The sequence below is a fragment of the Anastrepha ludens genome, chromosome 6 (genome assembly GCF_028408465.1).
Source record: "Anastrepha ludens isolate Willacy chromosome 6, idAnaLude1.1, whole genome shotgun sequence".
Lineage (NCBI taxonomy): Eukaryota > Metazoa > Arthropoda > Insecta > Diptera > Tephritidae > Anastrepha > Anastrepha ludens.
The window spans coordinates 110118376-110133722 of record NC_071502.1 but is presented as its reverse complement, the minus strand read 5'-3'; the positions used below and the strand labels follow the sequence as shown (position 1 = coordinate 110133722).

Below are 15347 nucleotides of genomic sequence, written 5' to 3'. Positions count from 1 at the left end.
AAACCCTGTTTCGGGTCGTAAACTAAACAGTCTGCAAAGGATTCTCAAAGCACACGCTTCAAAAGTTAAACGCTAGTAGCGACGCGCTCATGAAAATTTTGTGTACAAAAATTCTTTGAAAGTGTAAAAAGTTACAATAGAGGAAACATAGTTTACAAATCAAAAGTAAAACAAAAAAAAATAAATATTTTGAAGAATTTGCAATTTTTTGAGCGTATAATTCTATTGAAAAAAGCGCTTTGAAAAAAAAATTTGTGTAGTAACGCAAAAAAAATTCTCTTAACATTTTTCAACTAAATTTAAATTGCGAATACTGAAGTGGTGTGAGTAAAAAGCTTCACTGAATTCTTAAACAAGCGGAAGTGTAAGCCAACGCCAACGCCAAGCAGCCGAGCAGTTTAAAACAACAACATTTGTCCCATTCACGGGTAAATTTTACTCTATATTTTAGGCGCATTTATTCGTACATCTTTTATGACCATTGAGGGTGTTGTGGTTTTTTGTTTATATTTCATTAGAAGCTTTGCTTTATGGTGTTCTAATAACTAATAGGGGTTGAGTATTTTGTAGTGGCCATTTTATTTATGTTTGCTTTCTGAAATTGTTGTCTTGGGTAGCAAATATGAAATGAAAGAAACGTGAATGGGCGAAGTCACGGTATACATATGTAAATAAAAAACGTTTTGCCAACGGCTATTGGGTATTTGAGACTTCCGAGTTTGTTGTGCGACGGGTCGTATGCGTTACTTAAATTTGTATTGAATGCATTTGGGGTTCTATGAATTTTGAAATATGCTGAGTAAATTATTTACTATTAGAGAGAGATATTCTAGAACAAATGAAATACATATAATAAATTTAGATTTTCTTAAAGAATAGTTCAATAAGAAAATAAAAATTTTGTTAGGTGTTTTAATTTGAATCGTATCGAAATTTCATTTAAAATATCGAAATATTAAATAAATTGAAAAAAAGTTTAATCAATGGAGGAAAACTTGCATTATTTCATTTCATGTAAGTTATGGAATTATCAGATTGGAAAATTAATTAAAAAATTAAATTAAATCGAATGAAGAGATGAAGGGATGAAAACTTATTGCATTTCCTTTAAAATATTGAACTATTAAATTTAAAAAAGTTAAATTTGGTATTTTGTAAATTTATGGCGGGTTAACAACAAAACACCAAATTAGATTATTGCTTTTACTTATTGTTCGACCAGGTACAGACAAAAGTTCCCTGAAGATGATTTCTATTTCAGGTCGAAATATGGGCAGAGAAATAAGACAACTAAATAAAAACACTAATTAAATTTTTTGTTTTCTGGTTAATCCGGCTTTGAGCTCACAAGATAAAACTATGAACATTAAAGGTTTGGAGGCTACAAAATAGTTTAAATCAAGATTACATTATATCAAATCGAGAGAAGAAAAATGAATGAAAAAATTAAAAAAAGAATAAAATAAAAAAAAAATTTAAATTTTTAAATTAAATTTAAATTTTTAAATTAAATTTAAATTTTTAAAATTTTAAAAAAGTTCAGAAAATTGTGTTGGACATTTGCAGTAAAAAGGCATTGAAAACTCATTTGAAACGCAAATCAATCAATTTCTTTCAAGGGAGAGAATTCAAAAAATTAGATAAGAAATAAAAAAAAATAAAAATTTTTCAAAATATTCTTATCGAAACTGCACTAAAATATCATTTAAAAAGGCAATGAATTATACTAAAAAATGCACTACAAATAGCATGAAAAAAATATTTAAAAAAAGTTTAGAAAATTGGGTTGGGCATCTGCAGTAAACAGACATTGAATACTCATTTAAAAAGCAAATTAATGAATTTTTTCAAGGGAGAGAATTCAAAATATTAAATAAGAATTAAAAAAAAGCTAATAGTTATTGAAGATATTTTTATCGAAACTGCATTAAAATATCATTTAAAAATGCCCTACAAATTGCAAGAAAATTTCATTTAAAAAATCTGTTTCTCTGGTTTCTCTTCAATCGTCAAATAAATTGAAAAAATTAAAAAAAATTCACGATATTTTAATTAAAATTGCTTTAAAATTTCATTTAAAAATGCAATGAATTATATAAAAAATGCATTGCAAATGTTTGAAGCTTCCATTTACAAAATCAGTTTCTCTGGTTTACCTTCAGAAAATAAAAAAAATCGTGAAAACCTAAAAACCTTTCAAGATATTCTTATTAAAACTGTTTGAAAATTTCATTAAAAAAGCAATAAATTTTATTAAAAAAATGCACTAAAAATTGCATGAAAGTTTTATTTAAGAAATTTGTTTCTCCTATGTCTAATTACTCATTCGCCTTTTATTATAGATTTTCGTCGAAAGAAGCAATATTATGAATCTATATGAACGTTCTGAAGGTTTGCGATCGATTGCGAACTATAAAAAAAAAAAAGAATTGTACTTACTGAGAATAAGTCGAAGTCGAAGTAGAAATCGAAGTCGAATACGTAGAAATTACTTTTCTTCTTGGAACCATTTGGTCGCTCTTATATGGCACAGGATTGCTCCCATCCCCCCGACAGAGAGCTTTGTAAGAGAATTCAAAAAATATTTATCTAGACAACCTGTTCAGATTTAGCTAAGCCTGGACAATTGCAAAGGAAGTACTCAACTATTCCTTCCTTTTCCTCCTCATCTCTACAACTCCTACAATATTCATGAGAGACAATTTCTAGTCTCAAAGAATGCCTGCCAAATAGCCAATGACCGGTTATACAAGCCATGACCTTTGAAATATCATCCGTTGTTAATTACTTAGAGCAACAAAAACAAAAAAAAAAAGATTTACAAAATTTGATGCTTCAAAATAAAAATTAAAAAATATACTCGTTTAGTTTGATGAACATTTTTTGTCAAGCGTTTAGGTCTTAACCTTTTCAAAATGCGGCGAAAAATACAAACACTTTTCTTACCTTAACCTCTTTTGCCTTTTTGAAAAATTTAATTTAATTGCCAACTTATTTAAGAATTTTTTTAATTTCATTTGCGTTTGTAGCCATGCGATCGACGAATATAAGTGAACCATTCACTATACAATGAAGTATGAAAGATTTGGTAGCATGAATCAAATCCACTATCAGAACAAATTAAACATACAAAAGTCACAGTAATACATATTTTTTTAATTTTTATATTTGAAATTAAAAAAAAGCGTGTTGTTATTTTAAAATTAATTTCTCATATATTTTTTATTTAATTTTTTTTTTTTTTCGAGACAGACTAGCAAGTACAACAGTCAGAGACAATTAAATCCATTGTACTGCACTCGGATTCCTTTAAATCTACTCGACCTCCGAAGAAATCTGAGTAGATCTTGTGGTCTAAGGTGGTCGCTTCTTAACACATCAGTTCCAAAGACCTCAAGCCTGATTCGAGCGAAGGCGGGGCAGACGCATTGAAAGTGGTCGGCCGTCTCATCCTCTTCTCCACATGCTGGGCCGAGTGCACTGTCTGAGATGGCCATCAATTTATCATATGCTACACAAATTCATCAGAGTCATATGTTTTAGATAATAAAATAATTACTCATAAAATAGCAGATTCCGTCGAATTTTCTACAACTGGAAGTCGAAGTCACTTTAATTCTCCTTTGAGGAACAAAGAACCCGTAACTTACTGAGAGTTACAAAATGCGTTTAAAAAGGCATATACACCTCCCACGAGTTTACCAAGAATTTACTGTATGTATATTATTATCACTTATGTGGGAGTAGGCGTGGTGCTCTTATACTTTTAGTGCAAATACGCAGCACTTGACTGAGGGCAATTCAGATTTGTGTCAGATCATATCTTCAAAAAGCGGATTAGTTTAGGAAGAGTTCGATTACAGATTAGAATAATTCAGAGCCTAACTTTCAACCTAAATAAAACATAACACGGCCTGGTGTAGCTAGGAAAAGCAGGATACCTTTCGGTTGCTTCACTGAAATACTTGCATATGAGAATAAACGTGGAAAGGCACCCAGGCTTATAAAAAATAAAGAAGCCAGAGTTTTAAATTTTCTTTGCAAGTTTTAGTGACAATTTTAAAACAAATTGCATTACGAGGCATATTTCAAAATATCAGGCAAACTGATTTTACCTCCTACTAAATTTCCCATCTACCAGCAGGAGAACTTGTAGGTGAGCACCAATTTTACATTAATGTAAAAGTTGTCAAACTTACTACTGTATTAATGGTGCTCCTGTAAGTATTCAGAATGCAAATTTCAGCCGAAAATAATTCTTAATAAAACAAGAAAAAAAAGTTGTTTAGATCTATTAACCGCGCTTCATTATATGAAAATGCATTTTTATTCCTAATTACTAGTAAATTTTCTGAGTGTATTTCTGCCATGAAAAAGCTCTTCAAAAAAAAAAAACCATCTGCCGTTCAGAAGCTGTAGGTCCTTCCATTTGTAGAATAACACCAAGGCCACATAAATTGGAGGAGGAGCTCGGCCAAATAGCTAACAGAGGATGCAAGCGCCAGCAAGCAAGCGACTAGTTCTTTTTGGTATCTTAACTTAACCAAATTGGTTGTAAAATCTAGTTAATTTGGAGAAAACTCAAATAGTTTGCTACTACTATTTTATATTTAAATAAAGTTTTTTTTAAGTGTTTTTATAAGTCATCTAACTGATATTAAATTTCGAACCTGTCTGGCTTTTTTTCCCTTGTTCACTCCTCTCGGGAGCATAGGACCTCAACAAGACTTGTCTTGCGTAGGTCTCGTTAATCGATTTGATTTCTGACAGGGTAGGTGATTAGCCTGCCGCTGCCAGTCCTAAGTGGTGGAAATGCCCACCTGTCGTTGCTTAGGAACAGCGCCTTCTTACTGCTTGGAGCGCCATCTGTGTTTCAAATTTTTCTGGCAGAAGAATCGCACAGATGGTTGAGAACTTCACGAAATTTGGTGTGTCTGCGCTATTACCGCGATTACCTGCTTACTCTTGATGGCGCCATAGATGCAATGTGTAACTGTTTGTTTTTGCGTGTTTTAGCAGCCACAATGGAAATAATGCGCTGACTAATGTGCGGGAGTAAGGAAGGAAAGGATAAGTTTTTAGGTTTGAGGAATGAGATTTTTTTTGTTTTTTGTTGTTTTTTTTTAGAAACATGGTGAAAGCAGGTAAATTTGGAAAAGTACGAGGACTGTGCTTAATGTGGGATTCGAACCCACAACCTCTGGGATGGCAGGCTAGTGCACTTACACTAGCCTACCGAGGCCGCTTGCTGGCTTACTTTTCGATTATTTCAGTACCCGCAAAATGTTTATGTATAGTGTGGGTAAGAGAAGGAAAGGAAGAAAAGGCGGGAGAGAGAGAGAAACAGATATTAAGCTCCATATTTTGTAGCAATTGTTGATTTTGCTACGTTTTTTAGCTTCAAAGAAGCCCCACTGCCGGATTTGTGCCATAACTGACATACAAATAATCAAAGAATTTCCAACAAAATAAAATTTTTTGGTTAAGACTTAATTTCTTGCTTTTTGCTTGACTTGTAGCTTTTTTTCAACGTTTGTAATTGTAATTGATGAATTTAATAAAAAATCATACAACAATAATTCAATGGTGCGGCAGGATAAATATTCCTTTTTTTTTAATTGATGATTTTTTTTAAATGATGAATTTACTAATAAAACATACAACTATAATTCAATACCGTGGTGGAGTAAATTTTAAATTTTTTTTAAATAATATTTAAATTTCGGGCATTTCGTACCTTTCGGACGTTTCTGCACTGTTTATTTTTGCAATAAAAATTACCTTTCCGGCGGATATGCAAATTATTTCAGCGCAAGGTTTTATTTTCGTAAATAAGATTTATATAAAAAATATACACATACATATGAATGTACATATATATATATTAGTATAAATCAAAGTAAATAATGAAATTCATAGGAAATGATCTCAAAACATTTCGCAGAAAAAAAGCAAAGAGCAACAGTCTGTTGCGGGCAATGAAAAAGTAAAAATAAAATCACATCCATCTAAATGAAATTCGTGTAATTCAATTTAATTGCAAGCAACAGAAATTGGAAAAAAAACAAAATAAAAATAAGGTAGCAACAAGAAAATTGGAAACCAAAAGAATTGCAAAAATGCAAATAAATTCTTAATTGGCCTTTAAATGCGCTATTTATTACTTTTGTAAAGTATTGTTTTCATCTGGAAAAGCTCAATGGAGAAAATTAATTTTTTTTCATTTTTAAAATAAATGAAATCGCAAAGTAAAGAAAAAACAACAAATGTGCAGCTAGAAATTAGAAACGCTTTTGGGGTTTTTTTGTGAAAATTGTATTTTTCTGATTTTTTTTTCACTATTGCTTAATAGCAACTAAATCTGTTCGATAGTAATTATAATTTCGTAAAATTTTATTTTTCTTCAAAATTTAATTTTTTTTTCAAAATTTAATTTTTCTTCAATCGCACTGCTTTTACACCTTCAGATATGTTATACCTCGTATGTGTGTAAGAATATATCGATACTTATTAATTAAAGTCAATATGCTTCAGCTGAATTTCCTGTTTATATAAAATTAGCGGTTATTGTTTCGAAATATTTGATTTGTAAAAAAATTCCCATGAAATGTTGTTGCAAGCGATTGGTTTTGTTCTGATTTCTTAAATCTATGTGCGAAGTATTTGAGTACTTAGGTGAGATATAAACTTATATGATTCAACATATATTTTCTGGAAAGTGGGTGTTGTGGTTTTTTCTTAACTATGCGTGAGAATTCATAGGGAAGATACTGCATAACAACGCCAATAAAAATTATCAAAAATAGAAAAAGCGAGGCCACTTTAAACTTGCACCAAATTTGAATGAGCTGGAAAACTGCATACCCAAAAAAATCTGGGAAAAAGTTTGAGATGTTGGTGAGGCCTTTGAGTGTTTTTAAAATTTGCACAAAGTTCAAAATTTTGAGTAACATAATTTTTATTGTAGTATAAATAAGATTTTTATTTAAAAACATTAATAATAGTAATAATAAAAGAAATAGCCAAACCTTTGCGCGCTGCTATTTTTTCAGCGCCACTGTAAAAATTTAGGAAGAATTAAAAAAATTGAGAGAAAAATATTGAATTTTTTATAAATTTATAGCTCACTTTCTCACAATTCTCACTTTCATTTTACTGAACTTTATTCAATAACTTCTAAGATTGAAAAAAAAAACCGGATAACTTGGCACTAAATAATTGCTATGTTCATTGAGTTTCCAAGATCGTAGCTGTGTTTATCGGTTACTAGAAGATCGCACACGCGCGGAAAAGCAAGGTTTACCATTTAACCTTAGCTATGGGGTCTTTCAGAGGAGGAGACATAATTTTATTTTTACTCAATCGAGCGAAAGTGAAAACTACAACAACAAGTTTAATATTGATTTTAAAAGACTTTTTGAACTGGTCTACAATCTGGTCGGAACTGGTCTAAAGTATGGAAAACTTCTCTATCGAGGATTACGTTAAGAAAAAATGTCTCTATCATTCGATACTTCAATAGCGAGCACTGAATGCGGCACCTACCTAATGGTAATCACACGTAAAGCCAGTCTTCTACATAGCGCAAATGCAATAAATTTGATAGGTTTACTCAAGAATGCCTCGAAAACTTATCAAATAGATAAGTTTTTGATAACATAACATTTTTTTTAACATATCGCTAATTTGCGCCCACGCCCCGACGGAAGAGAAGGACGATGCGACCAAAGATTCTTTCTATGAGCGCCTAGAACGCTCCTATGAGCGCTGCCCCCGCCACGACATAAAAATCGTGCTTGGCGACTTCAACGCCAGGGTGGGCAAGGAGGGAATTTTTGGTCCCACAGTCGGAAAATTCAGCCTGCACAACGAAACATCCGGTAACGGACAGAGGCTGATCGACTTCGCCGGGGCCCGAAACATGGTAGTCTGCAGCACCAGATTCCAGCATAAGAAGATTCACCAAGCCACCTGGCTGTCTCCTGATCGAAAAACACGAAACCAGATCGATCATGTTGTGATAGATGGAAGACACGCTTCTAGTGTATTAGATGTACGTACGATCCGAGGGCCCAACATCGACTCGGATCACTACCTTGTTGCAGCCAAACTGCGCACACGCCTCTGTGCAGCAAAAAACGTGCATCTACCTACGCAAAGAATGTTCGACATCGAAAAGCTGCAATCACAACAGACAGCCAGAAGATTCGCCACTCGACTCTCACTCCTGCTCTCAGAGAGTACTGCCCAACAAACCGGCATCCACGAACAATGGAGCAACATTTCTCGTTCTCTACGTACCGCCGCCGAAGAAGAAATCGGATTCCGGCGAGCCCGAAAAAACAATTGGTACGACGAGGAATGTCATGCTGCCGCAGAAAGAAAGGATGCCGCCTATAGAGCCACGCTGCGATCGGGCGCAACGCGAGCCATGTGGGATCGCTACAGAGAGCTGAAAAAGGAAGAGAGACGTATTATCCGAAAGAAGAAACGAGAGGCCGAAATACGTGAGTGCGAAGAGCTTGAGATGCTGGCCAACAGGAACAACGCCCGAAAATTCTACCAGAAAGTTCGGCGGCTTACAGAAGGTTTTAAGACCGGGGCGTTTTCCTGTAAGAACAAAGACGGCGAACTGGTGACTGACGTACAGAGCAATCTTAAATTATGGAGGGAACACTTCTCGAACTTATTAAACAGTGACAGCTGCGCATGTCACCGAGAAAGTGAAGATCCCGATACCCCAATCGTTGACGACGGAATTGTCGTTCCGCTGCCCGATCATGACGAGGTGAGAATAGCGATAACGCGGCTAAAGAACAACAAAGCCGCGGGCGCCGACGGACTGCCGGGTGAGCTATTCAAACATGGCGGCGAGGAGCTGGTAAGGCGCATGCATCAGCTTCTATGCAAAATATGGTCGGATGAAAGCATGCCTGCCGATTGGAATTTAAGTGTGCTCTGCCCAATCCATAAGAAGGGCGATCCTGCAATTTGTGCCAATTACCGCGGGATTAGTCTTCTAAATATCGCCTATAAGGTTCTAGCGAGCGTATTGTGTGAAAGGCTGAAGCCCACCGTCAACCAACTGATTGGACCTTATCAGTGTGGCTTCAGACCTGGAAAGTCTACCTTCGACCAAATATTCTCAATACGCCAAATCTTGGAAAAGACCCATGAAAGGAGAATCGACACACACCATCTTTTCGTCGACTTCAAAGCTGCATTCGACAGTACGGAAAGGAGTTACCTGTATGCCGCGATGTCTGAATTTGGTATCCCCGCAAAACTAATACGGCTATGTAAGATGACGTTGCTCAACACCAGCAGCGCCGTCAGAATTGGGAAGGACCTCTCCGAGCCGTTTGATACCAAAAGAGGTTTCAGACAGGGTGACTCGCTGTCGTGTGACTTCTTTAACCTGATGTTGGAGAGCATCGTACGAGCCGCAGAACTTAATCGCTCAGGCACAATATTTTATAAGAGCGTACAATTGCTGGCGTATGCCGATGATATTGACATCATCGGCCTTAACAACCGCGCTGTTAGTTCTGCCTTCTCCAAACTGGATAAAGAGGCAAAGCGAATGGGTCTGGTGGTGAACGAGGACAAAACGAAGTACCTCCTGTCTTCAAACAAACAGTCGGCGCACTCGCGTATCGGCACTCACGTCACTGTAGACAGTTATAATTTCGAGGTTGTAAAAGACTTCGTCTATTTAGGAACCAGCATTAACAGCGATAACAATGTCAGCCTTGAAATCCAACGTAGAATCTCTCTTGCCAACAAGTGCTACTTTGGACTAAGTAGGCAACTGAGCAGTAAAGTCCTCTCTCGACGAACAAAACTAACACTCTACAAGACTCTCATCATGCCCGTCCTAACGTATGGCGCAGAAGCTTGGACGATGACAACATCCGATGAAGCGACGCTTGGGGTGTTCGAGAGAAAGATTCTGCGTAAGATTTTTGGACCTTTGCACGTTGGCAATGGCGAATACCGCAGACGATGGAACGATGAGCTGTATGAGCTTTACGACGACATAGACATAGCGCAGCGAATAAAGATCCAGCGGCTACGTTGGCTGGGTCATGTCGTCCGAATGGATACAAACGCTCCGGCTTTGAAAGTATTCGATGCGGTACCAGCTGGTGGTAGCAGAGGAAGAGGGCGGCCTCCTCTGCGTTGGAAAGATCAGGTGGAGAAGGACTTGGCTTCACTTGGTGTGTCCAACTGGCGCCGGTTAGCACGAGAAAGAAACGACTGGCGCGCTTTGCTAAACTCGGCCAAAATCGCGTAAGCGGTTATAGCGCCAATTAAGAAGAAGAACATTTTAATAATAACATTTTTAAAACATTTTTGAACTGGTCTAAATTCTGGTCGAAACTAGTCTAAGGTATAGATTACTTACAAAAGGGCGACCGATGCTAGAAATAATTTTTTAAACGATTTAATGTTTCATGCCCACAGTTCGTATCGAACTCAACACTAACTAAAGACGAGTCTTGTATCATTCCTCTTCGCTATAGGAGTTGCATATATTTATTAACCTTGTTTTTAACAATTACAAATACTAAAAAAAAATTATAATAATTTTAACTTGATTTTTGGTCTGCCCTTGAAAGCAAAACTGGTGAACCACATTGAAGCGCCAAAAGTGTGTCAAGAACTAAAATAAAAACCAATTAACTTAACCTTAAACTGTCTAAACAGAGAACGTAAACTGCCTTAGTTCAAACACCGCACTCAAAACAGACACAGCCATCACCTTAAGGATGGTGGTAAAAGACTTCATGCGTCTACCTGGGCGTGTTTGGTCAAGGCCTTGGAGCGCGATTCAAGCACCTTTATGTACGTTGAGCCTATGTTACGGTTGGCGTTGCCAAACCACTCGCTGAGCTCAGATGTGTCAAGTTTGACACCACATCTCTTACATTCGGGAGAAGCGTTGAGGGTAAATTTCTGTGTCAATGTATTACCGCTTCACTAAGAGCTCTATGCCGTTGGGGAGTATTCCAAGCATCTCCCAGCGTAAATGTGTGCCATATGCCTACATATGTGCAGAGATAAACAGAAATTTCCGGGATGAGCGAATTACCATCCTGAGCGACAGCTCGGCTGCACTCATGACCCTACCTTCCTGTGGGATCAAGTCGTTACTGGTGTTTGAGTGTATCGAGAAATTTAATCTATTAGGAACGCACATTCGGCCACAATTTCCGGTCCTAGGATACAAACTGGGAACAAAATAGAGGACGCATTGGCGAGAAAGGCTGCGCCCTTGCCTTTATTTGGGCCCGAGCCTTTCCTTGCTATGGGACAACACACAATCAAGGAGAAGCAAAGGAGTGAAGAGCGAGGGCTAAGGGTTGTTTGCTGGAACCAAACAAACCTGTTGTTGTTGTAGCAGTAATAGAAGCTCCGTCAGTGGTCGTCGTCTGGCTCTTCTAAAAGTAGGCCCAGGAAAAATGCTGTTTCGACAGGTTGGGTCCAGAGGGAGAGCGGTGTTAGATGAGTACGTTTTAAAGGGCATGTGAAAAGGTGGTTCGTGTCTTGCGGGGTGCCTTCACATGCCGGACATATGTTTGGTATGTTGGGGTCAATTCTGGATAAGTAGTTTAACCTGCTACAATATCCAGAACGTAATTGTGCCATTTGTGGAACAACATCAAGACGCACACCACAAATAGGAGAAGGAGCTCGGCCAAACTTCCAAAAAGGGTGTACGCGACAATTATATATATATATATGTGTCTTTCTGCTTGCTGGCCGTGCCAATTGATGCGTTTACATCTTCCGTGGCGCAGAGCCACCAATTAGTTGAAAACTGACTGAAATTGTAGCATAATAAATCAATGCTTTTCATATTTATTCATTGCCTTCCGCCCTAAACATATTTTTGCAGTTACTGGTCAATGGTTTAGAGATGAAAAATTTCAAGCTCAAAAAATTAAATTATTTTTAATGAATATAAGGAAGCTTATATTATAAATCTTGTGCCTAAAAATCTGATAATAAATCAGAGAAAAGTTATGCAGCCTGACGCATAAATTTTCTTCCCAATTGGCGCATAAATTCACTTAAATTTTAAAGTCAAACTAAGAAGCAAATTTATTATTTTCCAACTGCAGGCACGGGTAATTCACAAAAAAAAAAATTAAAAAAAATAAAATTAAATACTTCAAAAGAATATTTCAAGGCAACAATTCTTAGATGCCAAGCATATTTCCTTAAGACGCAAATTTTATAAATATATCGCTTTAAAAGAACAAATAAGTTTTTCTTTTTGAAATCTCTACCTACAATACATCAAAATCAAACACAAATTTGTAGACCAAATAAATTTCAAAATATGAGAACTTATTAAAGTTTATATAAACAATGAAAATAAACCCATCATTTCAAATTTGTTAATAAACAGAAAAAATACCAAAATACCAAATATGTTAAAGTGTTAATTAAAAAGAGATAAACAATAGCGGCAGCCTATGCTGACTGGCAACGTAAATTCAGCACAGTGACGCTAACCACCGCTGCACTGAATGGTTGGAATGGTTTCCTGCCGTGTTGGTGATAAATACTTGGTCTGTGGCATGTGGGTGCGTACATCACAGCTTGTATGTGCGTAGGTGTGGAATGCTATGGCGTTCCATTCAATACTTTTAATGCGCTATAAGGTGCTTAAAAACACAAAGAAATCATTAAGTAAACGTTATGAGCAAGGAGAATAATATCGAATTAAGTTTAAGTACTTATAATATGCTCAATGCTTGGATATGTATTTTCTTGTATGTGTGCGTGTATCGTAACTTCAAAGGGAATTTTTACTTTCTTTTTTTTAATTTTTAGCAATGTTTCGATACCACATTTTACGTATAAATAAGTGTATTTATTTATGTGGTATTTCTACGCATTCTTCATAGGCAGCTGATCATTTGAGCTGAACGTAAACAAATACCTGCACATACTCGATTATCTATATTGAAAAATACTGCTAGTGCTTAACTTTGCTTTGGTGTTTAAACTATGCATAAATTATCTACTTCTCAATTCCTACACACACACACACATAAGCATATGTTATACATAATAACAAACTACTTTATTCATCTTTTTTATGTCTATGCACTTTTTTCGCATTTGTGTATTGCATTTTATAATGTTTTCCTGTCCAATTAGTGTGAAATTTAGCGCGTCGCAGGTGCCATTGTCGATGCCATAGTTTCGTGTGTCAGAACTTGAGATATATTTATGTGCATAAGTACATACATACCTAAGATGTACATATAACAAGCACACACTTACAGGCGTTTTTGAGATTACTTTCGCAGAAGTGCATGCCTGCTTTGCAATTAATCTTTCTAATTCGTTTGCCATGTCTACCAAAAATTTTGCTTTGAAAATTAATATTAAAATGCATCAAAAAGTAGTATGAGGTGGTGAAACTTATGGTGAAATTCTTTCTGAAGTTTTTGTTTATTCATCTTATTGATGGTATAAATGGAAACAAGTGTGTCTACGAAAACTATATAGATGTCAGAGTTTACTGAATTGTGTATACATATATATAATATCTTTTTAAAACTTGGATGTTTATAATTGCGTGTCATGAAAGCATCTTTATAAATATCTAAAAAATGACAAACATTTCCAAAAAAGTTAGAAAAAAGTTTATAAAGTATCAAAAAATTGTTAAATTAGTTTTATGTTGCTTTTAAAGCATTTTCAAAATTGGTATAAAATTTCCTAAACTGGTAAGAAACAATTATAAAATAACAAAAAGTTGTTAAATATGTTTTATGTTGCTTTTAAAGCATTTTTAAAACTGGTCTAAAATCTGGTCGAAGCTGGTCGAACTTGTAGAAACATAAATATATCTTTTGAGATTTATAAATTCAAAATTTAAACTTGTATGAGGCCGTAGCTTAATCTGCTAGAAATGGTCTAAGCTTTGGTCGGGGCAAAAAAAAAAACAAAAGAAAAAATATTATAAAATGACTAAAATATGTAGTTAAATATGTTTGATGATGCTTTTAAAGCATTTTCAAAACTGGTCTAAAATCTGGTCGAAACTGGTCGAACTTGTAGAAACATAATATATTTATTCAGAGCTATAAATTTTAAATTTAAACTTGTTTAAGACTTTACCTGAACCTTCCGGAACTGGTCTAAACTTTGATCGGGGTAAAAAAGAAAGAAAAAGGATTATAAAATAACTAAAAGTTAAATATGTTAAATGTTGCTTTTACAACATTTTCAAAACTGGTATAAAATCTGGTCGAACTTATAGTAACATAAAATATGTATCGAGAACTACATATAAATTGAAACTTTAAACTTGTTTAAGGCTTAAGATTCACGTTCTGGAGGTGGTCTAAACTTAGGTCGAAGCTTGTAGACAATTTCTAAAATGCTGAAATTATGACATTAATGTTAAATTTAAATTATATTATAAATAAATTATAAATTAGTGGTTGGAAAGCCAATCGAAGTTACTAGAATTTGAAAATAAGATATCGAAAATCAACTCATTGTTCCATGGCCTACGATACCCGCCGTCACTAACGCGAAAAGGTCCAAAAATCTTCTGCAGAATCTTTTTCTCAAACACTTCAAGTGACGCCTCATCGGATTTTGTCATCGTCCAAACTTGTAGAGTACTAGTTTTTTTTCGGGGATACCAAATTCAGCGAATGCTGCAAACGGGTAACTCCTTTGCGTACTGTCGAATGCAGCTTTAAAATCGACAACAACATGTTATGACCCAATTCTCCTCTCATGGGTATTTTCCAAGACTTGGCGTCTTGTGAATATCTGATCGATGGTGGATTCTCCAGGCCTAAAGCCACTCTGATAAGGCCCAATCAGTTGGTTGATGGTGAGCTTCAACTTTTCACACAATATGCTCGCTAGAACCTTATAGGCGATATTTAGAAGACGATGGATCACTTAGACAATAATGGTTCCAAATAAAAGCGGAAAACAGACTACATGGTAACAAAAATTTGCATCTAAATAGGTATTCCATAGTTTTTGTTGTTGTTTAAATAAATAAAACTCATCACATTTGATGACTATACAAATTTTATTGCAAAACAAATTATTCTTAGCCTTGTTTTAACTTTAATGCCAATGTGAGCCACAAACTCCGTCTTATCATGCAGGACAGACGCTGTTATAAAACTTTCTTTTAAACAAAAAAGTGGTATGTGCCAAGTGCTTTTTGGCATTGCTATAATTCTACTTTTCGTCGGAGTTTTAGCTTTTGGACTTCAATAAAAAATTGGTCGAAAAATACATTAAAATATATTTGGTCTCAATATAGAAAAAAAGGTTATTTAAAACTGGTA

At 35.2% G+C, this 15347-nt stretch overlaps 1 protein-coding gene across 2 annotated transcripts in view; it reads left to right on the top strand.

Moving 5' to 3' along the window:
• The window catches only part of LOC128866673 (calbindin-32-like), a 122721-nt gene continuing 107374 nt past the window's right edge, over window positions 1-15347 (top strand). The window contains exon 1 of one of the 2 annotated variants that reach the window (XM_054107575.1): window positions 1-428. The gene's annotated coding sequence lies outside the window, so the exon portion shown is untranslated. The remainder of the gene's footprint in view (window positions 429-15347) is intronic. The other variant, XM_054107578.1, reaches the window with a different exon arrangement.